We start from the raw sequence: 27,929 nt of genomic DNA, 5'->3' as shown, positions 1-27,929 counted from the left end.
TCTTGTTCTCCATACTGAAAACCTCTCTCTTTTTTTTTTTTTTTCAATAATGCCATGCATAATCCTGGTTTTCGGTCTTCTCACCATCTTAACCACTCTTCTCTGACCATATACTAGATTGTATAATCTTTCCTCTTTAGGAGATTCTATTTCTTTGGGAGTAGCCTAAGATCACACCAACTATTCTGGCAGCCTCGTGCATTCACATTTGTTCCTTCATTCAGTCAATATTTACTGAGTGCCCAACATGTGGAAGGTACTATCTAAGACATTATGAGAGATAAGATTAGGATGACATAAGCTTTCTCTTAAAAAATGTACATGCACTCAGCACAGAGCCTGCTTAAGACTCTCTCCCTCTCCCTTTGCCCCTCTCCCTTTGAGCGCATGCGCGCTCTCTTTCTCTCTCAAATAATAAATAAATACATAAATAGGTAACATACATGTTCATTTGAGAGCAATAATCTATGGTGCCACAAAACAGACACAAGTTCTATACACATTAAAGGAAGGAGATTTTAAAACAATTTTTTTAATTAAAAAATTTTTTTAAATAAGGAAGGAAATTTTACAATTAAATATACATTTGCTCTAACATCAAAGTACTAAAGAACAAAGCTAAAGTCGTGACAATGCCAGACTAGGCCTATTTTGTTGAGGGTTTTTTGGTTTTTATTTTCTTATTTAAATTCAATTAATTAACATGTAGTATATCACATAGTTACCCCACTGCCCCCACCCTTCTCCCATCCAGTAACTTCAGTTTGTTTCCTGTGATTAAGAGACAAGGGGGGGCAGCCCAAGTGGCTCGGTGGTTTAGCGCTGCCTTCAGCCCAGGGCCTGATCCTGGAGACCCAGGATTGAGTCCCACGTCAGGCTCCCTGCATGGAGCCTGCTTCTCCCTCTGCCTATGTCTCTGCCTCTCTCTCTCTGTCTTTTTCTCTCTCTCTCTCATGAATAAATAAATAAAATCTTAAAAAAATAGAGACTAGGCCTATTTTGTGTGTGGAGAGTATGAAAATTTATAAAAGCAGAAGGCTGGAATTTAAGCTACATTAAAAGAGAAAATTCCAAATTAGGGGAATTATATAGATTCAGAAGACACAAGAGTTTATATAGTGCATTTACTCCTGAAAGCTCTGACAATATAACGAATAATCATTTGTCCAGAGTGATTTACATGCAACTCTAGAAAGGCAAAATAAACAAACTAGACTACTATACACTAGGCTTATACCAAGTGCTTTACACGTAATGTTTTACTTAATCCCACAACAACCCTAACAAGGAAGGCACTAATATTATTTGCTCTTAAAAAAAAATTAAGTGAAACTCAGCCAGGTACAGTGACTTGCCCAAGCTTACAAAGGTGCTAAACATGGCAGCCAAGCTTCAAATCCAAACCTTCAGCTTCCAGCCCAACTTGAGGCCATCATCTACTCCATAAAGAAACTTCTGGCAAATCTCAAACACATCCTCACAATGTTCTTAGTGACTTACTTGGAGAAGCCTCTCACTGAACAATCTGTTCCTCCTCTGGCTTTAAGAACACTTTGTACAGGACTCTGCTACAGTCCTTGGCATATGGTATCACTGTGAGTTGTGTAACACTAACCCCTGATAAAGTTACCACTCCAAGAGTAGAGATATGTCCTTATCTTTTCCTGGGTATCCCCAAGTCCTCAAGGCAATACTGGATTCAACAAATGCTGCAAGTTCTCAGGCATAGCTGGTGGCCTGCTTTGGTTGGAGACAGTCACCCTCTTAACCAGAGACCTCTAATTCTAGGTCTAATTAGCTGTGGTCCTGAGCTTTGGTTATCACACTTCTGTAACCTGACTCTATCTTCTACCTCCTAACTAGCTTAATTTAAGGGAATCCAAGGAGTAATGTGAGTATCTGGCTTTGGTTCGCCACCAGCTTCAGAAGTCTTATTCACCATTGGGATTCTCACCCCTATTTAGAGCAATGGCTCAGCCAGAATTACACAGAGACCAGGGCAAAATAAATGGGAGATTACCTAATATTTCTACTTTCCTTCATCAAGTTCTTAAAATAAGAGTTCAGTAAAGCTGCTATAATACTTTGAGGTCTTAAATAAAAGGAAAGACATACAAACCAAACGATTTTGATACAGTCAGGAAATGATTAAATGAACTTTAGTAAAGATGACAGGCATATGAATTGAGTTCCTATATAACTATCAAATAGTGTTAAGTGCACATAAAGTATTATATATGCCCATTGGTCATATATAATTCTATTACTGCAATGACTATAAGAGAAAGAATGAATAAACTATTAAACCTGTGGTAATGTAATACAAGCCAAAATTTTAAAATTATATATGTACAGTTGGTCCACAGGAGAAAAAACCTCTGTGACCTCAGGTCATCTCTGACATTTCCTATCAAGTAGAGGCTATTACCTGTCTCTAGACTAGAAGGTAGATGGATGAAAAGTAAGAAAGGAGAGATACTGGAGTGACTATCATTCTCCCTCTTACGCCCAAAACAGTGGCCAGCAGACAGTGACTGTTGATGTAACATTTTAGTTACTTGGAGAATTATTGCTAAGGGCAGAATGGCAGAAAAAAATACGTGTGTGATAAGAAGGGTACTTTGCCTGATTTTATAATCAAAATTATGCAGGAGAAACATGAAGTAAGAAAGAAGATATAGTGACCCATAACATTCTGAAACTATGATTTATCCAAGTGTTTAAGAAACACCATCCATAGTATGAGGTGGCCTCAGTAAGGAAAATGAAACAAGACTCTCATCACCAGTGAAATGTTTAAAAGTGCTCAGGAAAAAAGGCCTGGTTAGAGCATAATTAACGCCAACATCTTTTTCCTCCCAACAAATTCCATTGCGAAGCTGGAAACTTATATTTCTACTTAGGTCTCCAGGAAGCAAAGACTCTTTAAGCATCTAACAATTGGGAGTGAGAGGGATGTTTAATCCTCATGATAGTCAAAAACTGTCAGATTTCTAGATAAATCAAAAACTGCTGAGATTAGCTAGTAGGTCTGAAGCATGGATAGCAACACTGTCCAAGTTAAAAGGTAGTGGGGAATTCAGCTTTGAATTAAAAATATTGTGAAAATTAACTTTACAAGCTCCAATCAAACTTATATTTAATAACTGGATTATTTACATCTTTATGTATCTCATTAATTTTGTATCTTTGAAAAGACTAATTTATATAAAAGTATTTTAAAAGTATGATTAATCACTCAATCTCCCTCTCTCTCTCCCCAATACTATTTTCTCTTATAATGAATTCACTAACTTCCATTTCTAATAGGTAAAACAAAAATGTTAGACGTATTAATTAAATGAAAGCAGTGTGATCATTGTCCCTCTTCAGTTCCTTCAGCCCCTCTACTTAGAACTACCCACCTCCCGCTGGAGCTGATTGATAGATCTACCAACACAAACAGACAAAACCCATTAGATCCTATTAGAAGCAGAATTGGTGACTATCTAAATACAGCATGGTTCTAAGCTCTCCTTAGTAAACTTAATTGTGCTCTTTCACTAGAGAATATTTTTATGATATTGGGATAAGAAACTAAGGTAGTGTTCTAAGTGTAACATCAAGGTGAAAAATCACAAAGAAAAGATGGACAGATTTGACTCCATGAAAATTTAAACCTTTTATACTAAGAAAGAAACCATAAAAAAATTTAAGTGACTAAAAACAACAATAGCTACAAAGGGTCAATATAAAATATAAAATGGGCTCTTAAAACATAGAGTTGTGATAATAATATTCCCACAATTCTAAAGGAGAAAGAATGAGTGGGAAATATCAGGGAGGGAGACAGAACATGAGAGACACCTAACTCAGAAACGAACTAGTGGTGGTGGAAGAGGAGGTGGACAGAGGGTGGGGGTGACTGGGTGACGGGCACTGAGGGGGGCACTTGATGGGATGAGCACTGGGTGTTATTCTATATGTTGGCAAATTGAACACCAATAAAAAATAAATTTATAAAATATTTTTTAAAATGGGCTCTTAAAAACTCAAATTGGGCAAAGGCCATGAATAGGTAGTTCACAAAAAAAAGAAATACAAATATTCAATAGACATATGGAAAGATGCAGAATTTCTATAAAAGCCACAGACACAAGAATATAAAAGAATGAGATATTTGTCTTGCCTCTTAAGAGTGAGGAAAATGGAAAAGGCTTATTATGTCTAGCACAAATGAAGAATCTAGAACAACATGCACTATTTTTTGCAAGGCTGATTTTTACAGGAATTTTGGAGAACAGACATCATGCACCAAAATGCAAAGTGTGCATTCTCCCTAACCTATCAATTTTATTTAGGACTTTATTCTAAGGAAACAATACCATTACGAAGAGGTATATTAAAATAATATTCCATACGGCATTGTTTTGATTATCCAAAAGTTGTAATGAGCCTGTACTTAAATGTGATATTGATTAATTCAATACTTCCATGTATCAGATGGGATGATATCTATATCTTGTGTGGAAAAATAACAGAAAAATAGATACAATATTCTATACACCAAACTTAAAGTGCATATTTTTTCACATTTCTAAAATTAAAATGTATCTTACAATTGACAACATCTTACATTCAATGAAATGTATCTTTACTTATGAATTTAATAATCTGGCAGTCTTTTCTATTGTATTTATTTATATGAAAGAGAGCATGCACAAGTGAGGGAGGTGCACAGAGGGAGAAGGATAAGTGGTTTCCCCACTGAGGAGGGAGTCCCAGGTATTGCTCAATCCCAGGACCTGGAGATCATGACCTAAACTGAAGGGAGACACTTACTTGACTGAACCACCCAGACTTCCAAATTGGAAGTCTTTATTCCAATCTAATATTTATGATTACCTATGAAGAGTGGCCTACTAGAGGGCTTTATTTTCTACATTGGCGTTGATCCCATTTTTTATAATCAGCTGTATTTTAGAATTTATCATCTAAAAACAATAAAATTATTTCCATTTGGTTGTTTAAAAATGTTTTTAAACCCCAGGAAGAAAATAGTATAGAATAGCTCATCAATGCCCCAATAACTATTCTTTTATTTTTTGGAAAAAGTTATTTTGATCCATAATGGATACAAAAAAGTAGTATATGGGGTTTTTTTGTTCTCTTTAAGGTATTCAATCTTATGTGTGCACATTCTTATGAACTTCAACCTTAAATGTGCACATTCTTATGAACTTCAATGACATGAACTCCTAATTTGGCTAAAAAGTAGACTTTGTCATATTTTCTTTCTTACACAAAAGAAATACTCTACAAAAGAATTGTTTCTTTTTAAAAAGATTACACACTAACAGTTTTAAAATGCTACAGACTAAACAGCATTTTAAGAAAAAACACTTTATTTTTTTAAAAGATTTTATTTGTCTATTCATGAGAAACACAGAGACATATACAGAGGGAGAAGCAGACTTCTCGCAGGGAGCCAGATGCGGGACTTGATCCCAGAACCCCAGTATCATACCCTGGGCCAAAGGCAGATGCTCAACCACTGAGCCACCCAGGCATCCCAGGAAAAAAACTTTAAGTATTTAGAAATTAAATACACCATGTTAAAGGGTTCAAACTGAGTAACATGTTACCTCTCATAGAGGAAAAACCTCTGTAAATATGAGTTAAAAATAACTACTTCTTACAAAGCAATCTTCAATGGAATTTTACATCTAGCAATGAGTTTACTAAAAAGGAAGATGGGAGTATAACCTACTATATAAAATATAATCTTTCATAAAACCATAAAATATGGCAGATTATCTCTTAATATAGAGAGGTAAAATACTGATATAAGTGCCAGAAGTTAAAGAAAAAAATATATATTTGACCATATAAAAATCAAAAATTTCTATACAACACAAAATACCATAAAGCTTAAAAATAAAATAATCTTAAGATTATAATTTTCTACAAGATTGTTATCTAGATATTGTTCTCTATAAAATTTTTCATTAATTCTTTCTGTTTAAACTTCAAGAACATTTTTTTTTTATCCCCATGCCTGGATGGCTCAGTGGATTAAGCATCTAACTTCCCCTCAGGTCACGATCCTAGGGTTTGGGGATCAGGCTCAGCCTCAGCAGGTTGTCTGTTTCTCCCTCCCCTTCTGTCTCTCCCCACCCACCCATTCCTGTCTCTCACACTCACTCCTTCTTTCTTTTTTTTTTTTTCACTCTTTCTTTCTCTCTCTCTCTCAAATAAATAAATAAAAGCTTTTTTTAAAAAAATACATTTTTTTCAATATAAATTTTACCTTTATCTAAACTATCTTTGGAATTAAAATATGTACAAACAATTGCTCAGCATAATACTAAACACTTTAATCCACAGGCTCTGTGACTTTGGAACAGATAGTTGTGAAAATTAATGGTTCAGCATGGTTCAGAAAGACCAGAGGTGTCAAGATAAAAAGATGGATTACAAAAAGGCTCTAGAAAAAAAGTATAACTTGTAGCACATGATGGTGTTGAAAATGGATGAGTGTATTTGCATGTACCTTATATTTGTGTGCATATACACATACACGTATCCTACAGATGCATACGTGAGAGTTCATGTTTGTTACCATGAGTACTTTCATGTAGGTAATCAAACCTGTTATACATATGCTTTATTTCCACCCCCAAAGGGAGCTACATTTGCCTTTACCTTATCTTCAGGAAGCCAGCATCTAACCCATCTACAAAGGGCTTCAGTATCTGACAGGCTCCACTCTGGCACCTGCTATGGACATGGGATATGTTTGGCAAAGGTGCAGAGTAGAAGGGCGGGGGCAGGCCCCAGCCCCGTAAGTGAGCCTCGGAAAGAGCTCGAGGCACTTACGTCAGCACCAAGGACACCGACAACCCCAATCAAAGCTATTTAAGGCGGAACTGCCCTCGGAAATTGCCTCTCTCCAGCCGCCCCAGCCCTCTCCACGCAGTGCGTCACTATCTCGGGACCCTCCGTCGTTAACTGGGTGCGATCCTTCCATCCCGCTCTTCGCCAAGCCGGCGGAAGCCTGGACGGAGATGCAGGGCCCCGCTCACCCCAACACGAGTCTCCTTCCCGCTGGCCCGCGCGACCCTTCTTCCATCCCTTTCCTCCTCTTAAAGGAGGCCAAAGGGGCGCACGCAGTGTAGAAATTCTTCCGCGCCCAGAGACCGATCAGAGAGGGCTCGTGTCTCCGTCCCCAGGCCCGGGGAAGCTGAGCGGACTTGCCTTGCGCCTCCAGCCAGCACACATGGCCGTAGCCCGCCCTTCTCCACTCTTCCCTGCCCTCGCCTTTCGGGCCGGGGCGTGGGGGGCGGGGGGCACATTTCTACAAACCATTGATTCTCCATGAAAACCTCAACCCAGATAGACCGGCTTACAAGAGTCACAGACGTAAGAGAAGAAGAATACCAATTCTTGGCCACGTTTCTAAAACCATCCAGCAATCTTTAAAGTTTGGATGTAAAGCCGTCTCCTGATGCCGCAGGACTCACGCTCGTTTAGGTAGCTCCGGGCCAGAGGCAAGCAACGCCCCAGCCTTTCTTGTGGAGACTGCGGAAGGGCCCACGGGTGCTAGGGCGGCAGAAGCCCGGGGCGCAGGGGCCCTGGTCGATGCTCACCCTGCGGCCAGTGCCCCGGTTCTCCGAGAAACCCGTGCAGGGAACGGCGGGGACCGCGGCGCTGCTGACGTCCAGCAGATCCACACCCCCACCCGCGACGAAGGCTGGTGAAGGGGGCGGGGTGCTTCGCCTCAGGCCCCGCCCAACCCCCCAAAAAGGGGCTCTGCCCCTTAGGTGCCACAGCTAGAAGTGGGTGCGTGGGGTTCGGGGTCCGCTCTCGCTCCTTTCGGGCGGGGCGGCCTGGCAGGCGGAGTCCTGGTGCCAATCTGCCGCGGCCGCCTGACCCGGGGCCCGGTTACCTGTGTGTCACCGCGAGGAAGGTGCGCGGGACCCTCTGGCCGGGAAGGCTCGCCGCCACGCGCCGGGTCCAGCCGTTAAGCGGATCGTGGCCGCCGTGGGCTTCGCCGGGGAATTGGCGGCCAGGGCTGCCGAGGCGCCAGGCGGGGCGTGGAGGGGGCGCCGCGGGCGCGGACACTGCGCCTGCGCCTCCTGCTGCCCGCCCCCCAACGCTGCCCCGGCCAGCCTGGAAGACCGCTGGGGACCCCGGGACGTGCGCCCGAGCTGAGCCAGTGCCCCCTACCCGCGCCAGGAGAGGGCCCGAGGCGCCGGGAGACTGCCTGCCCGGGACCCCTGCAGCCTCCGCCCCTGCAGACAGCAGGATTGAGGCAATGAGCTGTCAGCCAGGGTGACGTGGGCTTCTGGAAGGGGGCAGGGAGGCAGCCTCAGTCCATTTCAAACGGTCTGTTCTTGTGTAAAGTCGCAGGTCGATGCCTCGATATTTAAAATATGTTTAGCATTCGTAAATCGTGGTCGGCCAAGGGCTTTGGGCATCCCCAAGTCCACCTGGCATTTTACCGATGAAAGTGTCTGATGGAAGGGTCTTGACATTGCAGAGCTGGGTCCTGGACTCAGGTTTACAGACCCTAATCCCCTGCTGAATGAATATAGTCTCTTGGAAACAGACTGGATCATAAAAGCAACGGTCTAGATGGGTCAAGAGGACAGACAGGAAGGCTATTACTTTCCTAGGCCAGGCAAGAAAGAGTGAGGCCTGAACCAAGGTGCTAGCTGTGGGAAAAGATAGAACGGGACTGCTGGGTTTTCCTCTGTCTCTCCAGATCCACTCTACACCTTCCTCTGTGACTCAGGGCTGATCTTAATGGACTCCATCAGTTGTTCTATGACTTTCACTTGGTTTTGGCCAATGGGAGGCATCTGCAGGACATCACAAGGCAGGATAGCATTCAAGACCTCCCCCGACGCCCACCGAGGGCCACTCTGTTAGCAGTGGCTATGCTCTTTATCTGACAGCCATTACTCCAATCCTGCAGCCCTCTCCTACAGTTCTCTCTGGTTCTGTACCATTCACTGCCCTTGCCCCTTCAGGAATGGGGCTGTAATGGATCACAAAAGTTTCCTTTAACCCTTCCCACACCTTTTAAAAAGTCCCTTAAATTCTCAACTATCCCTGGGTGTGCCACAACATCTTTTCCCCACCATCTTTTGCCTACCATTCCAGCACACTATAATAGATTTTACTTCACAGTGATTGGGAAAATTCATGAGAAAACAAAACAAAAAAAATGTAAAAGAAAAATGGGGTTTTAAAAGGGTGAGATGTCTCCCAGAGTCATCATGACAATTCCTTGGGTGCTAGGCAACCATCATACTAGATGGTCTCCTCAATGGATCCTCCAGTGTGAGGGCACCAAGGACAGTTTGAATAGACTCAAGAAAGGAATTCAGACCACTCATAACTGATGTATTCACAAAGAAACTGGAGATCATCTGAGTGTCCAGTATAATAGAACTTTTGGATGCCTCTTGATAGTGAAGAAACAATCTAGATCTTTATGGAACAAGTGCTGGTGCTCTCCAACTACAGCTGGGGTGATTTTGAATGAGTCAATATCTTAGGATACTTAAAAGAGTCCTGGACACAGTGTCTAAAAAATGTGTTTATGAAAGAGTTGCTGAGTAAAGCAGCTGTTGATGAGGGTCTGGCTGTTTCTGAAGAAAACCCAAAGAATGTTCCCAAAGTGGGGGGATATAAAAGGCAATAGAGTAATAGTTATTACATTCCCCTAGCATTCCATATCACCTTGGTCTAAATCCAGGACCTGACCATTTCTATGGCTTGTAAAAAAAAAAAAAACAAAAAAAACATATTGGTTTAACTAGTCTCTTTCTCCACTCTCCTGCAACACACACACACACACACACACACACACACACAACAAAACAAGGCACTATTGTGGCAAAACTTACCCAAAAGGAACCCCAGGGGTAGCTGTTTGCAAACAGAATTAATATCCAAGCAAACACACTATTTGTGCTGAATACAAATAACACCAGAACAGAAAAATCTAACATGTATTTTCAGCCTCTCACCCTTTTGAAGAGAAAAACTGCTTTGTTGTTCAGAAAGCAGCCTGGGCATTAATTGCACTGATCTAGATAAGAAGAGGTACAGAAGCACAGGAGCCTCAGAAGGCTAGACTTATCTACAAAACTCAGCTAGATTTTATGTTTCTCTTGGAAGAAGTGGGGGAGGGTAAGAAACGTTTTGAGTCTGAAAGTGAGAAAAACAAAGATGTAGAGTGAGCCAAGTTTAAGAGAGAAGGTTTCTGAGAGATTTGAAAGAGTAAGACTAGGGAGTTAGCACAGCTACCATTCTGATGACATAGATATTGAGAAACAGGGGAAAGGATTTTTAGATGTTTTGTTATATGTAATGAACAAAATTCTTTTGTGCATTGAGAGATTTTTCTTGCAAGTGTCAAAACCTCAAAATAAAACTGACATAAGAAAAGGAATATTTGTAGCTTAATAATTGAAAAATCCATATCTGGGTTTCAGGTATGGCTGGATTCAGAGTACAAACAATGTCATCAGGATATGGCCTCTCTTCACTTTGATTTCAAAGATATTTAGTGATTTCTTCCCACCTTCCCACCTTTCCCCAGTGTTCAATTTATGTCATCCTTACAGCTGACCATTCCAGTAGAAATGGAGCATCTACTTCTAGGTAGTTCCAATAAAATCTTGGGATTATGTCTCATTAACAAATTCTGGATTATATACTTAACCATATTCCTTAGTCTGGGAACAAAGAATGGAGAAGAGCTCATTCTTCAAAGGAAAATCAAGGTTCTATTATCAGAAGAAATCATGTAGTGATGGACAGGTGAAAAAAGGACATGTATACATATCTCTCAAACTTCAGTTAAGATTTATCATATTTTTCAAATTTTTTATACTAGACAAGTGCTTCTTTTGAAAATGACATGTTGACAGAAACAGCAAAGCAGCTGAAATGTTCTTTCAATCTAAAAAATAAAGTGAAATGTCTTGCTGTTCTTATAGAAAGAAGTACCAGAAAAGATTTTTTAAATATATTTTGTTCTGACTTTCTATATACACACAACCTTTATTTAAGTAAACAGGCCCCTTTTCTAGTCCCAGAAAACAATTCAGATCCTTCAAAGCCCAAAGAAGTTACTAGAGTTTCTGATTACCATTGTGGAAATACTTGCTTCTCCTATTACCACCACTACAACTTCACTTTTATAACTGGACACAAAGTTCAGTACTTGTAGCACTTTGGCCTAAACAACTAAGATTTGGTTTGTATACCCATACCGGAAGGCATACAGCAACACCCCATTTCAGGCGCATTCAGACTTTTATCAGCCTCAGGTAGCTGGCATGTAACCACAAATTTGAAATAAATAAGTGAGGCAACTTGCTATCACAAAATATAAGTACTTGCCTTAGTCTCCAAATTATGTACAAAATTAAAAATGCAAAAACATTCATAATTAAAAAGAAACACCCAACAAACTAGGAATAGGAGGAAACAATCTCAACAAAATAAGGGTCATATATGAAAAACCCATAGTTAACATTATATTCAACAGTGAAAGATTGAAAGCTTTTCCTCAGGAATAAGACAAGAATGGCCACTGTCATCACTTCTATTCAACATAATACTACAAATTTTAGCCAGAGCAATTAGGCAAGAAAAACAGTGTCCAAACTAGAAAGGAAGAAGTAAAATGAACTCTGTTCACAGACCTGAGTTTATATGTATAAAACCCTAAATGCTCTACCAAAGAAAACTGACAGAACTGATAAATGAATTCAGCAAAATTGAAGACTACAAAACCACTGTTTAAAAATCAGTTGTGGGCAACCTGGTGGCTCAGCGGTTTAGTGCCTGCCTTTGGCCCAGCGCGTGATCCTGGAGACCCGGGATCGAGTCCCACATCAGGCTCCCTGCCTGGAGCCTGCTTCTCTCTCTGCCTGTGTCTCTGCCTCTCTCTCTCTCTCTCTCTCTCTCTCTCTGTGTGTGTGTGTGTGTGTGTGTATCTCTCATGAATAAATGAAATCTTTTTAAAAATAAATTTAAAAAATAAAAATCAGTTGCATTTGGAAGGCCTGGGTGGCTCAGTGGTTGAGTGTCTGCCTTCGGCTCAGGCTCATGATCCCAGGGTTCTAGGATGGAGTCCTGCATCTGGATCCCCACAGGGAGCCTGCTTCTTCCTCTGCCTATGTCTCTGCCTCTCTCTGTGTGTCTCTCATGAATAAATAAAAATTTTTAAAAAATCAGTTGCATTTCTATATAGTAATAATAAACTATTTAAAAGGGAAATTTAAAAAATTCTATTTACAATAGTTTCAAAAAGAATAAAATACTTAAGAGTAAACTTAACAGACACAAAAACCTTATACACTGAAAATTATAAAATATTGCTGAAAGAAAGACACAAATGGAAAGATATCCTATGTTGATGGACTAAAAGACTTAAATTTACTAAGATGTCAATACAACCCAAAGTGATCTACAAATTGAATGCAACCCCTATCAAAATCCCAATGATGTTTTTGCAAAAATAGAATAATCTATCCTGAAATTCATGTGGAAACTTAAGGGATCCTAAATAACCAAAACAATCTTGAAAATGAAGAACAGGGACACCTGGGTGGCTCAGCGGTTGAGTGTCTGCCTTTGGCTCAGGAGTCCCAGGATCAAGTCCTCCATCAGGCTCCCTGCATGGAGCCTGCTTCTCCCACTGCCTATGTCTCTGCCTCTCTCTATCTGTGTCTCTTATGAATAAATAAAATCTTTAAAAAAAGAAAATGAAGAACAAAATTTGAGGTCTTTTGTATCCTAATTTAAAAACTTACCACAAAGGTAAAGTAATCAGGACCCCTGGGTGGCTCAGTGATTGAGCATCTGCCTTTGGCTCAGGGCATGATCCCAGGGTCCTGGGATGGAGTCCCCACGGGAAGCATGCTTCTCCCTCTGCCTATGTCTCTGTCTGTCTCTGTGTGTCTCTCATGAATAAATAAAAATCTTTAAAAAGCTGCAGTAATCAAAATAGTGTAGTAGTAACATAAGAGAGACCTATAGACTAATAGAATAGAATAGAGCCCAGAAATAAACTCTTAGATATACAGTCAAGAGAAATGTACCAAGACCATGCAATGAGGAAAGGATAATCTTTTTATTTTTTTATTTTTTTTTATTTATTTATTTTTTAGGATAATCTTTTTAACAAATGATGTTGAGAAAACAACATGGATATCCACATGCAAACAAATGGCATTACACCATATACAAAAATTAACTCAAAATTGGTCAAAGACCTAAATGTAAGGGCCAAAGCTCTTAGAAGTAAACATAGGGCAAAAGCCTGATCACATATGATTTGGCAATGATTTCTTGGCTGACCAAAGAAACAAGTCAAAATTAAATGTCTTTTGTGCATCAAAAGAACCTATCAACAGAGTGAACCAAGACAACTCATGGAATGGGAGGAAGTATTTGCAGATCATATGTCTGATAAGTGTTTTTAACTCAACAACAAAATAAAAAACTGATCAAAAATTATCAAAAGGCTTGGGTAAACATTTTTTTCAAAGAAGATATACAAATGGCTAATTTATACATGAAAAAATGTTCAAAATCACTAGTCATTGGGAAATGCAAATCAAAACCACGATGAGGTACCACTTCATATCTATTAGTTATCATAAAAAAAAGAAAAACAGAAAATAGCAAGTGTTGACAAGGATGTGTAGAAATTGGAACCCTTGTGCATTGCTGGTAGGAATGTAAAGTGGAAAACCCACTATGGAAAACAGTGTGGCAATTACCCAAAAGATTAAAAATAGAACTACCATATGATTCAGCAATTCTACTTCTGGGTACATACCCAAAAGAAATGAAAGCAGGAACTTGAACAAATATTTGTACACCCATGTTTATAGCAGTACTATTCACAATAGCCAAAATGTAGAAGCAATCCAAATGTGCAGTGACAGATGAACGGATAAACAAAATATGGTATATACATATAATAGAATATTGCTCAGCCTTTAAAGGGAAGGAAATTCTGACTCTTGCTACAGCATAGATGAGCCCTAAGGGCCCTAGGCTAAGTAAAATAAATGAGTCACAAAAGATAAACATTGTATAAATCTACTTACATGAGGTATCTAGAGTAGTCAATTTGTAGAGACTGAAAATAGAATGGCCATACCAAGGCTGGGTGGGTGGGTGAATGAGGACTTAATATTTAAAGGGTACAGAATTTCAGTTGGGGAAGATAAGAAGTTCTGGAATTGGACCATTGGTGGTTGCACAATAATGTGACTATACTTAATGCCAAACAAAAAATTAAAAATCACGGGAGAAATCGCCAATAGGGAGAACAAGCAGATGCAATAGGAAAGATTATTTCCAGCCTTAGTTGGTTCTCACAGGCACTGTGGATCCCCACAGTGGGTGATCCCCACTGTGGATCACCACAGTCTAGGTGATTTGCCTGATGCTTTTGGCCACAAGGCTACTTTGCCACCACCATGACAATGCTCTAGCCAGACCAACTAGCACCATCAGCTACTTTCTGTATCCCTCACAGTGCTTGCAGGAACCTCTGCATCCCTTCCATTCCATACAGGAGTATCAGTAGAGTCACAAGTGTCAACTTAGTTCTCTGCCTTAGTTCTCTGCCTATCTTGTCTATGTCACACTGCATTTGGATTTCATTCCGCTTTTGCCATCCTATGTTGTTCAGAGCCACCCAGTAAAGCTTTCTGCTCCCATATTTTGAAATTGGTATAGAACCCAAGCCCCCTCTTACTTTCAGCTTTCTCCACATCTATTTAAAAGCCTTACTGGAAAAAATAAATAAATAAAAATAAATAAAATAAAATAAATAAATAAAATAAATAAATAAAATAAAATAAAATAAATAAATAAATAAATAAATAAAATAAATAAAATAAAATAAATAAAAGCCTTACTGGAATTTCTACCAGGAAGGTCAAAGTCACAATACAAGAATCTGCCTGCTTACTCCCACTCTCTCTCTTTCTTCTCTTTTGTGCACTCAAGTAGAAAATTGAACTTTGACTCTCTTTTTTCTTTTCTCATTGAATTCCTTTTTTTAGGAGTCCTAATCCTCCCCGCCCTCATGGTTGGTAGATACCTTTGATTGACTAGAGAGGTCACATACATAGAAATGAAAAAAAAAAAAAAAAGCATTTTGGTATATTCTTTTAAATTAAGTAAAACAGGTGATTTGGGCAATAAGGGAATATAATTGCTCATGTAACTGAACAGTCTGGAGTTTTAGGCCAGGCTAAATCCAAATGCTGAAATAATGGGGTCAAGTCTCAGTTTCTCACTGTTTCTCAAATCCACTTCATCACTGACTCTACTTTTGACAGGCTTCTTCCCCCTGCAGTTTCAAGATGACCAGCAGAGACTCTGGAATCCATATGCTTCCCTGTTCGTGTGAAGAGAGGAAGAGTACTTTCCCTCTCCAACTTGTTGAACCAAAGTCCTGATCTTAGTCTGGTTGGACCTGTGTTTATTAGCTTAAGATAAACACCAGGGGATCCCTGGGTGGCTCGGTGGTTTGGCGCCTGGGCCTTTGGCCCAGGGCGCAATCCTGGAGTCCCGGATCGAGCATGGAGCCTGCATGGAGCCTGCTTCTCCCTCCTCCTGTGTCTCTGCCACTCTCTCTCTCTCTCTCTCTCTCTCTCTCTTTTTCTTCTCTCTCTATGTCTATCATGAATAGATAGATAAATCTTAAAAAAAAAAAAACACCATATCACATATCCTATATCTCATTCTTAAACCAGAAAAGGGATACTGTCAGGTTCCCCTGAAGCCTGTGGACCATGGGAATCAATGTTAGATACTATTACCAAGAAAAGAGGGAATGTGTGTTAAGTGACCAGAGACATCAATGTCCACTACCACTGATGTCTACTAGATCTGATTTGACCTGCTACTCAACAGGTATTTATTGAACAAAATATTTTTTAATGCAAAACAGAAACATCTTAATTGGGGTACCTGGTTGGCTCAGTCAGTGAAGCATCTGCCTTTGGCTTAGGTCATGATCCTGGAGCCCTGGGCTGGAGCCCCGAGTTGGGTGCCCTGCTGAGTGAGGAGTCTGCTTTGCCCTCTCTCTCTGCCCCTCCCCACCTGCTCATGCTTTCTTGTGTGCGCTCTCTCATGCTCTCAAATAAATAAATAAAATCTTTTTTTTTTTTAAAGAAGCTGTTAGTTCTTCAGATGCCCCTTCTGATCCACACAGCAGGGAAACTACCCTCTGTCCACCCCTAGTGGGAGGCTGGAGGCCTTCCTTCTGAGAGTGATGAGGAATGTTCTTTGGAGAAGGAAAATCTGAATATCACCACTGGCAGAATTGGGCACAACTGAGCTTAGGGAAATCCATACGGGAAACAGGAGGATATGGATGGTTACATACTGAATGTCGAAACCACCAGCCCTCTTCTCTGTCCTGGATCCCAGAATATTGACAGCCAGGCCTGTACTTTCTAAGAGACTGGAACATCTTTCTCTGAGCATTTTGACAAGCTCCAGAGAAATACTTCAAAATTTTGACCTGGGGATTTGCTAACCAACTGGCCCTGCTAGACCACTGTATGGTGAAATCCACCATTGACAAGCCCCAATCCATGTTTTCAAAGACTTCAGTCAGCTTTTTATGCCCCATCCTTAAATGTGAGCAGAGTCCAAGGAAACAGAGCCTATTCAGGAAACAAACAAAAAAAAAATGTTTTTTGATTATCAAAGTTCTCAGATGGATATTATATCAATGAAAGAAGAAAAGGATATATTTATAAAAAGGGATTTAAGGGTCCCTGAGTGGCTCAGTTGGTTAAGTGTCCAACTCTTGATTTCAGCTCAGGGCATGATCTCAGGGTCCTGGGATTGAGTCCCGTGTTCTGCTCCAAGATCAAGTCTGCTTGAGGATTCTCTTCTTCTGCCCCTCCTCACTCACATATTCTCTCAGTCTCTAAAATAAATAAAGAAATCTTTTAAAAGGGGGGATTTATCAAAAGGAAAAGGGTATATTTATACAAAGAGAACCTTAAAATTTAAAACTTGATAGTAGCATTTTTTAATTTTTTATTTTTTTATTTTTATTTTTTTTGTATTTTTTTAAACTTAATAAAAATATTGAAATAGCCAGTCCCCCATAATATGAAAGTAAAAGGAAAAAAAAGGTGGAATATTGGTAAGAAAAGATAAGAAGATTAGAAGGTAAGGCAATCGGAAAAGGTAAGAAAATTAGAAGACCTGCTCAGGAAGTCCAAGATCCAGATAAAGAGTCCAAAAAGAGAGAACAGAGAGCACAGAGGGAAGGAAATAATTCTTGAAATAATTCAGGACGATATTCTAGTTTACAGATTGAAAGGGCCTATAGAGTAGCCAGCACAGTACTCTAAAATAGGCCTTCATGGGGGATCCCTGGGTGGCCCAGTGGTTTAGCACCTGCCTTCAGCCTAAGGCATGATCCTGGAGTCCCAGGATCAAGTCCCACATCGAGCTCCCTGCATGGAGCCTGCTTCTCCTTCTGCCTGTGTCTCTGCCTCTCTCTGTGTCTGTCATGAATAAATAAAATTTAAAAAAAAATAGGCCTTCATCAAGGCATATCCTAGTGAAATTTCAGAACCCTGGGGACAAACAGAACATCTTCTAGCTTCCAGAAAGAAGTGAACAAAATTTTCGTAGAGACCATATTAAAAAAAAAATCAGGAATCAGAATTCTTGGGCTTCTTAAAAAGCCCCTCTGATGTGCTCAGAGCTTCCAACCAAATCTTCAGTGCTCCACTCTAAAATATGAATTAAAGAAGCCAAAGGAAAAATTGTAAATGATAATAGCAAGAGACTGAGCCCAATCTAAAAGTCTAAAATTCCCTCTCCTCTCCACCACTCCCTGAGCAGCCACTGGAATAGATGGAGCCAGAGCCAGAGACCTGCCTGGGAGCCTTCTCTTTCTTTTCCCCTAGGCTCCACCTCTGCAATAACCACCCTTCTATGTTCATTGTCTCTGTCTCTGTCTCTTTTTTTCTCTCTCTCTCTCACTAGCTTGATGTGAGGGGTTCAATCATGCTGCTTTTCTTGATAACAACATTATTAATTATGGCTATCTAGGAAATAGACAAAGATCCCAAGTTCAGGCCTTGACAGTAGAGAGCTGCACTTCTTTGTGGACAAAGAATCAGACTAGATTTAATGACAAAATCTAAATTTGTATAAGACTTTCCCATTTCCTTGAAACATAATGCTCCATTGATTGCAAGCTGAGTCATATATTGGGCCTGCTTCTCACACTGTCAGCGGGAAGTGTAATTCCTGAATGACTCCCAGCAGACATTTATAGATTTTTCAGTCTGTTGAGTTATAAAAGATACCCAAAGTCTTTTTTTTTTTTTTCCTGAAGACCTTTAAATAAATTTTGATCTCAACAGCTAAGTCATTGAACATAATTATATGCAACACACTGGGAGTAATCTGCATAGAAGCAAGAGTTGAGGTAATGAGGCCAGAAAAATATCAAGTAAGTGTGTGAAGAAACAAAAAACAGAAGACTGAGGACTAGAGTTTCACCTTCCAGCTTGCTCTTATTTAAGAGACAGAAGAAAGTAATAACCGCTCACAGAAAGAAAGAGTGCAAAGATGAGAATAAGTACCAGGACAGAAATTAAAGAGATTATGTGGAGAAAGGGTGGAGGACAGAGTAAAATATGTTGAGGGATGAAGGGATGTAGCAGACCAGTCAGCGCTCTATCCAGAAAGTCTCAGGTCTTATAGGATAGGACTCCTGACTCCAGTTGTCTCAGGGCCTTTGTCTGCCCCAACACTGTCAAGCTAGAAACACCGGGGAATTTATGCTTCCCTCTCCTCATTCCAGCAACCCCCAACCAATGACTAACTAGAGTTGATGTATAAACATCCCAGATACTACATCTCTTTGATAACTCTGAGCGCATGCTCAATGCTGAGTCTCAGAATGCCCAGGTAGGATCAAGTTCAGTTACTCGCAGTGGGTTAACTGACTCGATAGGGCACCATTTATCAGCTTCCTTCCTTTTTCCTTCCCACTTCCCTACACTCTTACTGGTCCTTCTTGGCATCCTCTCCAAAAGACTGGAATGATAAAAGGCCATTGATAAGATAGCATGTATGTCCTTGAAAGATCAAGGTCAGTAGAATGGGATAGGCAAAAGTCATACAGGTGGATTCTAAGGGGACAGTTGGAAATGAGGAATCTGAGATGGAAATAGAAAACAACTCCTTCCAGAAGCTTAGCATTTAAATGAGGGAAGGAAATGGAGAAATTAATGGGGCAATGGGATTGGGCCAAAAAAAAATTGGTGTTTGTGTCTATCTAGGAGAGATCCAATGCATAATTTTTAGACATTTAACTCTAGGGCCATTTATGTATTCCTGGAAGCACCCCTCCCTTTCTAGTTTCGCTTTCTACCTCTCTTCTATTTTTATCATCTCTTTAGCTAGCTCCTCTTCTTTGCCCAGACTTAAATGTTTGTTTTCCTAAGGATTCTACATTTGGCCCCCTCTTCATTTCTTTCTACACCCTCTCTAATAACCTAAATCTCTACCATGACTTAAACGTCCCCCTATACAGTACTGATTTCCTAAATCTGTATCTTTAACCCCTTTCCTGGGCTCCAGATCCATGTATTCAACAGCCTACTTTATAATTTTCCTATCTATCCAGCCAGCACCTCAAATTAATCATGCAAAAATTGAACTTGCTATCTTCTCCTCAAATTCATTTTTTCCTTATATTTAATTGAGGTACTACCATGTATTCAGTTACTCATATCAATCAAATACAAAGTGAGACTCATCCTGAACCTGACTCTCTCATCACCTTCATCCCGTCAGTCATTAAGTTGAATAAGTCATTTCCTTTTCTATAACATCTGCCAAGACTACCCATGCCTTCCATCTCCACTGTTCCTGCCTGAGTTGTGGCCATTGTCATATCTTGCCTGGACCATAAGGGTCTCCTAAGGGGCCTCACTGCTTTTAGCCTTGACCCCTTCAGTACATTCTTCACACTCCTGCCAAATAGATGTCCTGCTGCTTAAAACATTTCCAGGCCTTCCTGGTGTGTGTGTGTGTGTGTGTGTGTGTGTGTGTGTGTGTGTGAGAGAGAGAGAGAGAGAGAGAGAGAGAGAGAGAGAGGAGAGAGAGAGAGAGAGAGAGAGAAAGATAGAGACTCTTTGGAGGGGTTATGGTCAGAGCTGGAGAAAATTGTGCTGAGGACCCAGCCTGAAAAATATCAGACTTCTGGGTCTGTTTGCAGTAGGTTTAAAATAAGAATCTGCCCACCATCATGAAAGATAGTGACTCCACTGGAATCTTTCCTTGGGGTCAGCCCCTGTGAATCAAGATAGAGATAGGAAAAACATCCCCCCATATTTTTCAACTATTGGTGATAGCCACCAGCAGAAGGTCCAAGGTTAAGAAGTAGAGCTGAATGAAGATCATGATATAGACCGGAAGGTCAAGGTACAGGGGTCCTTCTAAGACAAACATCTTCAAGTTTAAGGCAAAGGCCAACATGGCAAGCCACAAAAGCGCATTTTTTTCTCTTAGAAAATTCTTATTTAGAAAGTTTGTTCTGAAAAAAAAATTTTTTTTTAAAAGAAAATTTGTTCCAGATTGAGGAGGGAAGCATTCTCATCCCAGCTCCCACACCGGTCAGCAATAACATCTGCCGAGATAGTGATCTTCAACCTGAGGCATGAGCAGTCCTACGGGCCCATGAAGACTTTCTAAGGGGTTCAAAGTCAAGATGATTCTAGGAGAATCAATATTCAGATCAACTTTCTTACTTCTTTTGTTTTAAATGATTGCTGTGGATTAGTATCCTGTAGGTTCTCCTATCCTTCCTACCACTTTACAGTTATCCTTCTCCCTATTTCTGAAAGAAAGACACTCCTCACCCATCCTGGATCTCACCATGGTGTACCAAAAAAGAGTGTGCATGTGTTGTGGAGGACTTGATATTGTGGTGCTGGTGCTGAGAAAGTGAACCACTGGATAAGAAAACTTTCTGTTCTTTCTTCAACAAAATTGGAGGATCTAATCAAGTTATCAGCTGATGCTCTCAACAAAAATAAAGTTTTATATTATACTGTTAGTTTTTGGCATAGGACTTAAGAGGAGTTTGAAGCATTGAGTGCTTCAAACATTGATGCCTTCCATTTCCATCATCTTATTTATATAATAAGGTTTTCCAAGGCCATTCACAAAGAATGTGATTGATGTTGAATGCTGTCTCATTCCAGCAATAAGTAATTTTTAGTCATGCATTTTTGAACCAGTTTTTTAGATAGCCTTCCACCTCATTAATAAACATATTCTGAAATAAATTAATTTTATGTGTAATATTACTTATCAAAGTTTCTGATGTGTTTTTGTTGTTTTGATCAATTATTTACTTATGTTAACTGTAGTGATAGCTCAATCTAGAAGAAATGCTTAAATAATTAAAGTCTCACAGTCATACAAATGTTTTTAAATTCCACTTTAACTTATATATATAATTTTTGTCACAGGGAAGTAAAAATTGTGATCAATAAAAGCCTTTCAAGCATAAAAATATACTAGGATAAAATCCTGTGGAGGAAGTAAAATGAATATAAGCTAAAGGAGGAAAAAAAAATCATGTAAAATTTCCTGCTGAAAAAGTGGTTAACCATATGTATTTTAAGTGGATATTGATTGAAGGAGGGGATTGAGTTGCTTTGGTGTTTATTTTAAAATGCCAATATTTACAAAGTACCAGAAAACATATCCTTTGCAATGATTAAACACCATTGATCTTAAAGATCAAAAATAGGGATGCCTGGGTGGCTCAGTGGTTGAACATCTGCCTCTGGCTCAGGGAGTGGTCCTGGGGTCCCAGGATTGAGTCCCAGGATTGAGTCCTGAATGGAGTCCTGGGATGGAGTCCCACATCGGGCTCCCCTGGAGGAGCCTGCTTCTCCCTCTGCCTATGTCTCTGCCTCTCTCTCTGTGTCTCTCATGAATAAATAACATCTTTTTTTTAAAAACATCCTTTTTTAAGAAAAGATAAAAAATATGCAAGGGTTACATAGTTTTCAAATTCTTTAAGGGAACTTATGAGCAAAATTGTTTGAAGACTTCTAAGTTGGGATTCTGCAAGCCAAGCTGATTTTTGTTCTGTTTTGTCTTAAATTAACCAAGACCACAACGTCACCATGGTAAAAGAGCTCCTGGTCCTGATAACTGGCCATTAGTACTGAGGATAAACTTCTTAGCGTTGAGCCAGGCTCAAAGGCTCTATCTGCCCATTTCACATTCCATCAGCTTCATATTTGGCAGCCACCTCTCTTCCCTCTTTCCACTCTGCCTCCTCTGTCAACTTGAAACCAGAGCTGTAAGGAATCCATGCATCTCCCCAAAACTTCCATCACATTTTATACCTCAGGCCTTTGCTCAACCTGCTCTCTCTGCCTGGGATGACTTTCACCTCTTCCCTCACTTCCTCTTCTCCATCTAACAGTAAATTTCTCCCACAAACTGTCATCCATAACTGGCCCTTAATTTAGGGTGACCTACCAACCCTGTTTGCCTGGGAATGAGAGATTTCCTTGGAGTGAGGGACATTTGGTGCCGAAGCCAGGAAAGTCCCATCCTAGTTGGCCACTCTCCTATTACATGTTCAAGGGACTCACAATCTGACTTGGGAAAAGTGACCCAACTTTAGGTTGTTGGTCTATGTCTTTTCCCTTCTGATAGATTTCTCACCTGGGGAAGACAATCATTCTTCCATATTCCAAGAGCACTTTCTCAGGATAATACAATTCAAGTGCTTTAAGCATTTAAGTTACTCTATTCCCAATTACCAACTCACACTTCAAAAAGCAGTTATTTTGTGATCTTAAAAGAAACACTCTCTTCTAATTAATTAAACTCATTAAACTTGCATATTTAATTCCTACCAGTGCATGCCTTAGATCATTACTTCAAAATAATTCATCTACAAAGATTGAGGCTCCAAATCTCCTAAAAATAAGTTCAAGAGAAACATTATAAATTTTCTGTGAATGTATGAATGTGTATTTGGGGATGTGGAAGATAGAAGTTTGAGTTTAGGGGATCCCTGGGTGGCTCAGCGGTTTAGAGCCTGCCTTTGGCCCAGGGCGGAATCCTGGAGTCCTGGGATGGAGTCCCACATCAGGCTCCCAGCATGGAGCCTGCTTCTCCCTCCTCCTGTGTCTCTGCCTCTCTCTCTCTCTCTCTGTCTCTATCATAAATAAATAAATCTTTAAAAAAAAAAAAAAAAAAAGAAGAAGAAGAAGTTTGAGTCTAACCCTCAGGAGAGTTTTCAGAATTACCCCAGACCAGAATGTGGTCAGGCACAGAGAAGCCATAGAGACATATTACCTAACTGAGCCTCAGTATTCAATCTGTACAGTAACCATAATAACACTTATCTTATTGGATTATCAAAAGGATTAAGAGAGGCAGTGTAACAAGTTGGTTAGGAGCAGATTCTGGAGTTTAGCAGGCTGGGTTTGAATTTTGTCTTTATAGCTTACCTACTGTGTGACCATGGCCAAGTCACTTAACATCTCTGTACCTCAATTTCTTTATCTGTAAGATAAGGATAACAATAGAAGTTGCTTCATAGGAGCACATGGGTGGCTGAGTGGTTGAGCATTCACCTTTGGCTCAGGTCGTGATCCTGGGGTCATGGGATCCAGCCCCACATCCAGCCCCTGCAGGGAGCCTGCTTCTTCCTCTGCCCATGTCTCCGCCTCTCTCTGCATATCTCTCATGAATAAATAAATAAAATCTGTTTTAAAAAAAGTCTTTTTTTTTTTTAAATGAAGCTGCTTAATAAGCTTGTTATGAGAATTAAAGGAATTAATACGTACAAAGTACTTAGAACAGTGCCTGGCACATGATAAGTGACACGTAAGTGTTTTCAAATGTGTGTGAAGTGCCTGGAACATTAATAGGCACCTAGGAAACAGAAGCTATTACAGTATTTATAGACATTCTTTCTTAGAATAACTGGATTCAACAGAAGTTCAACAGATTACTGAACCATGAGAATAGATTTTCTAACTCTCCAATGAGAGTCCTTTGTTCAAATTATTTAGGGCTCACTGAGAAAAGACTTTGAGAGGACAGTTTTGTTTTTATTTTTGTTTTTTGCATTGATAAGAAAATCTGACAATTGACAACAGAATTTATTTCAAATAAATTGTTTTATATGCACAAGGCTCTTCCTGAACTTTTCATTGCAAGTATTTTATTTTGGTCAGTGTTCTGCTTGCCCAAGACTGAAAGCAAGCATATCCAGCACAGTTCTGGGTCCAGATCAGCAGGGAGCCTTCCTCAGCAGGGCTCCCCCTGGTACACAGGACTGTGAAACCAATTTTGGATTACCATGGTAACTAAGGGAACGTCTAGAAAATTCTCCAAATGAAACATTCATTCAGGGTATCAACAGGCATGGCCTGAGGGGAGTGCGGAGGGGTGGGAGGACAAAAATGTACTGTCCTTGACTCAACCAAATTCACAAATCTGTTGGAGAGAAAGAGTGTAAAATAATCACTACCTTTTTTTCCCTTCACATTTTAAAGCTTCTGAAATCATGTGTTGATGGATGAGTTCATTTAATGTTATGGAGTCCCCCGACCTAGATATTGATTATTAACTTAATAGATTAAAAGACCTCTTACAATCTATACGTTTTTGGAACTGAAAAAAATTGGTATACTTGTGTGCCATGTGCTACGACTAAAGCTCATACAAAGGACAGGGGGCCAAGCGGTGGGGGTAGGGGGAAAACTGCCTGAGTATAGTGGAACTCTCTAGGAAGCTTTTTACAAGCTTCTGCCTTGGTTCTGAATTATTTGGATACAGAAAAAGATACAGGGCTCTACTAGCAAGATGCAAATACAATTGCCTCCTCTTTCTCTCCGTCTCCCCCTCTCTATTCAGAAAGCATGGTACACAGCCTCACCTTATAACACACAGACGACAGAAAGAGAGAGGAAGACGAGAGAAAGAGAGAGAATCAGGACTTGGTGGTGGCAAGGGAGTGCTGCCAAGTTTTCAAGAGAAAGCAGTTCAGAGTTCTATGAGGCATCTCCTGATTTGGGGGTGCTGGCATTTAAGTCAAACTTTAAAATCATTGAGCGGGCCAAACAAAGCTCACCTGTGGGCCAGATTTGGCTCAGTAGTAAACAATTTACAACCTCTGCTCTGAAACTTGGACATTAAGCTTTGAGATTCAGCAAGACCTAGGACAGGAAAGAAGATGTGGTGCCTTTAGGAAATTAGAAAGAGGCAAATGGAAAAGCAGTGGGCCTGACATTCACTCCTCTCTCCTAGGTCTCTCTTTTGCTTCTATGTTTCTGTTCTCTGATACATATGTCCTCTACTGAACTCTAAACTACCCCCATTGGATCCCTGGGGACTGTCCTGGGCTCCACCTGGAGTCTCTGCCCTGGCTTCTTGGCCAGGAGCTGGTGCTATTTCTAAGCCTGCTGGCACTGTTCTCCTCCACCCAATCCCAAGGCTTCTGGCTGGGCCTGTCTTAAGCCCCACCCGTGCTGGCTGTGACACACAGCTAGTAAGGGCCACAAATAGGCCTTGAACTCAATCTGCCTGAGTCCAGTGTTCCATCCACTCAAATACACTACTTCCCAGGATTAGTATTTTCCTGCAGAAAGACAAGGTAAATCTGAATGTCAGTTTCTGTCTGTGAACTATAAAGCAAATTTGTGAGCATTTCAATTTTGTTCTTTTTTGCCATCTCATATTCAGGGCCAACCCAGGCCTTACTCATTAGGCACAGCAGATACAGTCTATAGGGCCCAAGCTAATTTTTAGGGTCCATGAAAATTTTAATTTTCTTTTAAACCCAGAATAAAAACAAAATATAAAAATAATGAATATATAAACATACATAATGCCCCTGAACTGTATACTTAAAAACAACTAAAATGGTAAATTTCATGTTATGTATATTTTACCACAATAAAAAAATGTGAATCCAGCCTGGATTATACTGCTTTTTTACCAATACAGTCTTTTTTTTTTTTTTTTTTTTGAGATATACTAGACATACAGCGTTAAGTTTCAAGTATACAACATAGTAATTGAGCAACTCTATATGCTATGGTATGCTTACCACAAGTGTAACCATCTGTCACCACACAATGCTATTACAATATATGCCCTATTCTGTACCCTTCATCCCTGTGACTTACTAATTCTATAACTAGAAGCCTGTACCTCTCCCTTTCCTCTGGTAACTAGCAGTTTGTTCTCTGTATTTGTCTGTTTCTGCTCTTTTGACAACACAGTCTTAAAATATAATTTTTTATTTATTTTTTAATGGAGGAAAGGGCCCTAAAATTGAAAAGTGCCCAGGGCTCATGAAAATCATAAGTCAGTCCTGCTAGTAGTGAGTAGTTGGCTAATTCATATCAATGATGAGTTAGTATTTAAGGACCAAATCATACAGACTGAACTTCTTTCACTGGTCAATGGTTTCCAGGGCCTAATCACAAAGGTTATACACTATGATCCAGGTTCCCAACACCTGCCACCTGGTGACAGCTACAGAGCTCGTTCAGGTGAAATACTGAGCGCAGTACTCCGAGAGCCTTATTAGCTCCAGTCTCCAATGTAGTTCTCTCACATCTTAGCACAGTCAAGACAGATAGTTGGAGACGGTCAATTTTACTCCAAAGGGCATTTAAAAATTAACAACTGGGCAGCCCCGGTGGCTCAGTGGTTTAGCGCCGCCTTCAGCCTGGGGCGTGATCCTGGAGACCCGGAATCGAGTCCCACCTCAGGCTCCCAGCATGGAGCCTGCTTGTGTCTCTGCCTCTCTCTCTGTCTCTCATGAATGGATAAATGAAATCTTTAAAAATAATAATAAATAAATAAAAATAAAAATTAACAATCTCTTTCTTGGACTGGCAAAACAGTCTTCTAGTGGCCATTTCTGACTTGACTTTGCTCCCATCCAACCCACTATGACCTTTGTAAATATATATTTCTCTGGAATAAGATTATTCAGGGACTCCCAAAATTTTCATTATATCACGAATCTTGATGGAAATCCCAGTTTTACTCAGGGCAAGTAAAATAAACGAACTAAAGCCTGTTATAGTTTGGGCTGGAATTGTATCAACATGCTTGGTACAATTAATATATTTTGAGAAAACAAGTGGGTTTTTCTTCCAGATGCATAGTTTGTGTTGCAATGAGGTCTTTCACACAGTCCCTCCGGGGGAGAAATCATGAATATGCACTTGGAAGTGAAAAGGCGTGAGGATCCCTGGAAGTGTCTCAGCAGTCTTTGCCTGACCCTTCTGGAAGGGCAATGTCATTCCAGCCACAGAGAAATTACTGACTAGCTGATGGGGGGAGAAGGGGTGGGGGACAATGAAGAAATATCACATTAAAATTCAATGCAAAGTGAAAGCTTATCTTGAGCAAGGGTAAATGACTCAGCAAGAAACCTGTTTCCTGGATGTTAGTTACTGCTCTCTGCAATTCCTATATTAAATAAAAAAGCAGATTCTCATTATCCACTTAAAGTAATTCTACGACTCACCAGATGGCAAATAAGCAACAAACACATTTCTTAGAATATATTTTAAATCCTAAAATGAAAGCACTGCTTAGGATCACAAGTGCTTGGAAGATTTGGTCATTGAGAGGAACTTGGCCTTTGGCAGAGTGAAAGAGGTTTTGGTTTTGAAGTCTAGCTCTGCTTGTTTGTTCATCTCTGTAGTACATAGTTATCATTTCACATTCCTACACTCAATCCCCTTTCATCTGGTAACAGTTACCAAAAACCACCCCGGCCCCCACCCTCACCCCTAATTTTTCTTGGGAAATAATAAATACACAGTCCACTCAATTTAATTATA

General features: G+C 40.1%; 1 protein-coding gene across 6 annotated transcripts in view; it reads right to left on the bottom strand.

The window, feature by feature from the left end:
- The window catches only part of SLC35G2 (solute carrier family 35 member G2), a 64,350-nt gene that overhangs the window by 33,609 nt on the left and 2,812 nt on the right, over positions 1 to 27,929 (bottom strand). The window contains exon 1 of one of the 6 annotated variants that reach the window (XM_041733654.1): positions 7,928 to 8,217. The exons of 1 other annotated variant lie outside the window; for it this stretch is intronic. The gene's annotated coding sequence lies outside the window, so the exon portion shown is untranslated. 4 more of the 6 variants (XM_041733655.1, XM_041733656.1, XM_041733658.1 and 1 more) reach the window with 4 other exon arrangements.

The sequence above is a fragment of the Vulpes lagopus genome, chromosome 19, assembly GCF_018345385.1.
Source record: "Vulpes lagopus strain Blue_001 chromosome 19, ASM1834538v1, whole genome shotgun sequence".
Lineage (NCBI taxonomy): Eukaryota > Metazoa > Chordata > Mammalia > Carnivora > Canidae > Vulpes > Vulpes lagopus.
This window is presented reverse-complemented; position numbering and strand designations above follow the sequence as displayed.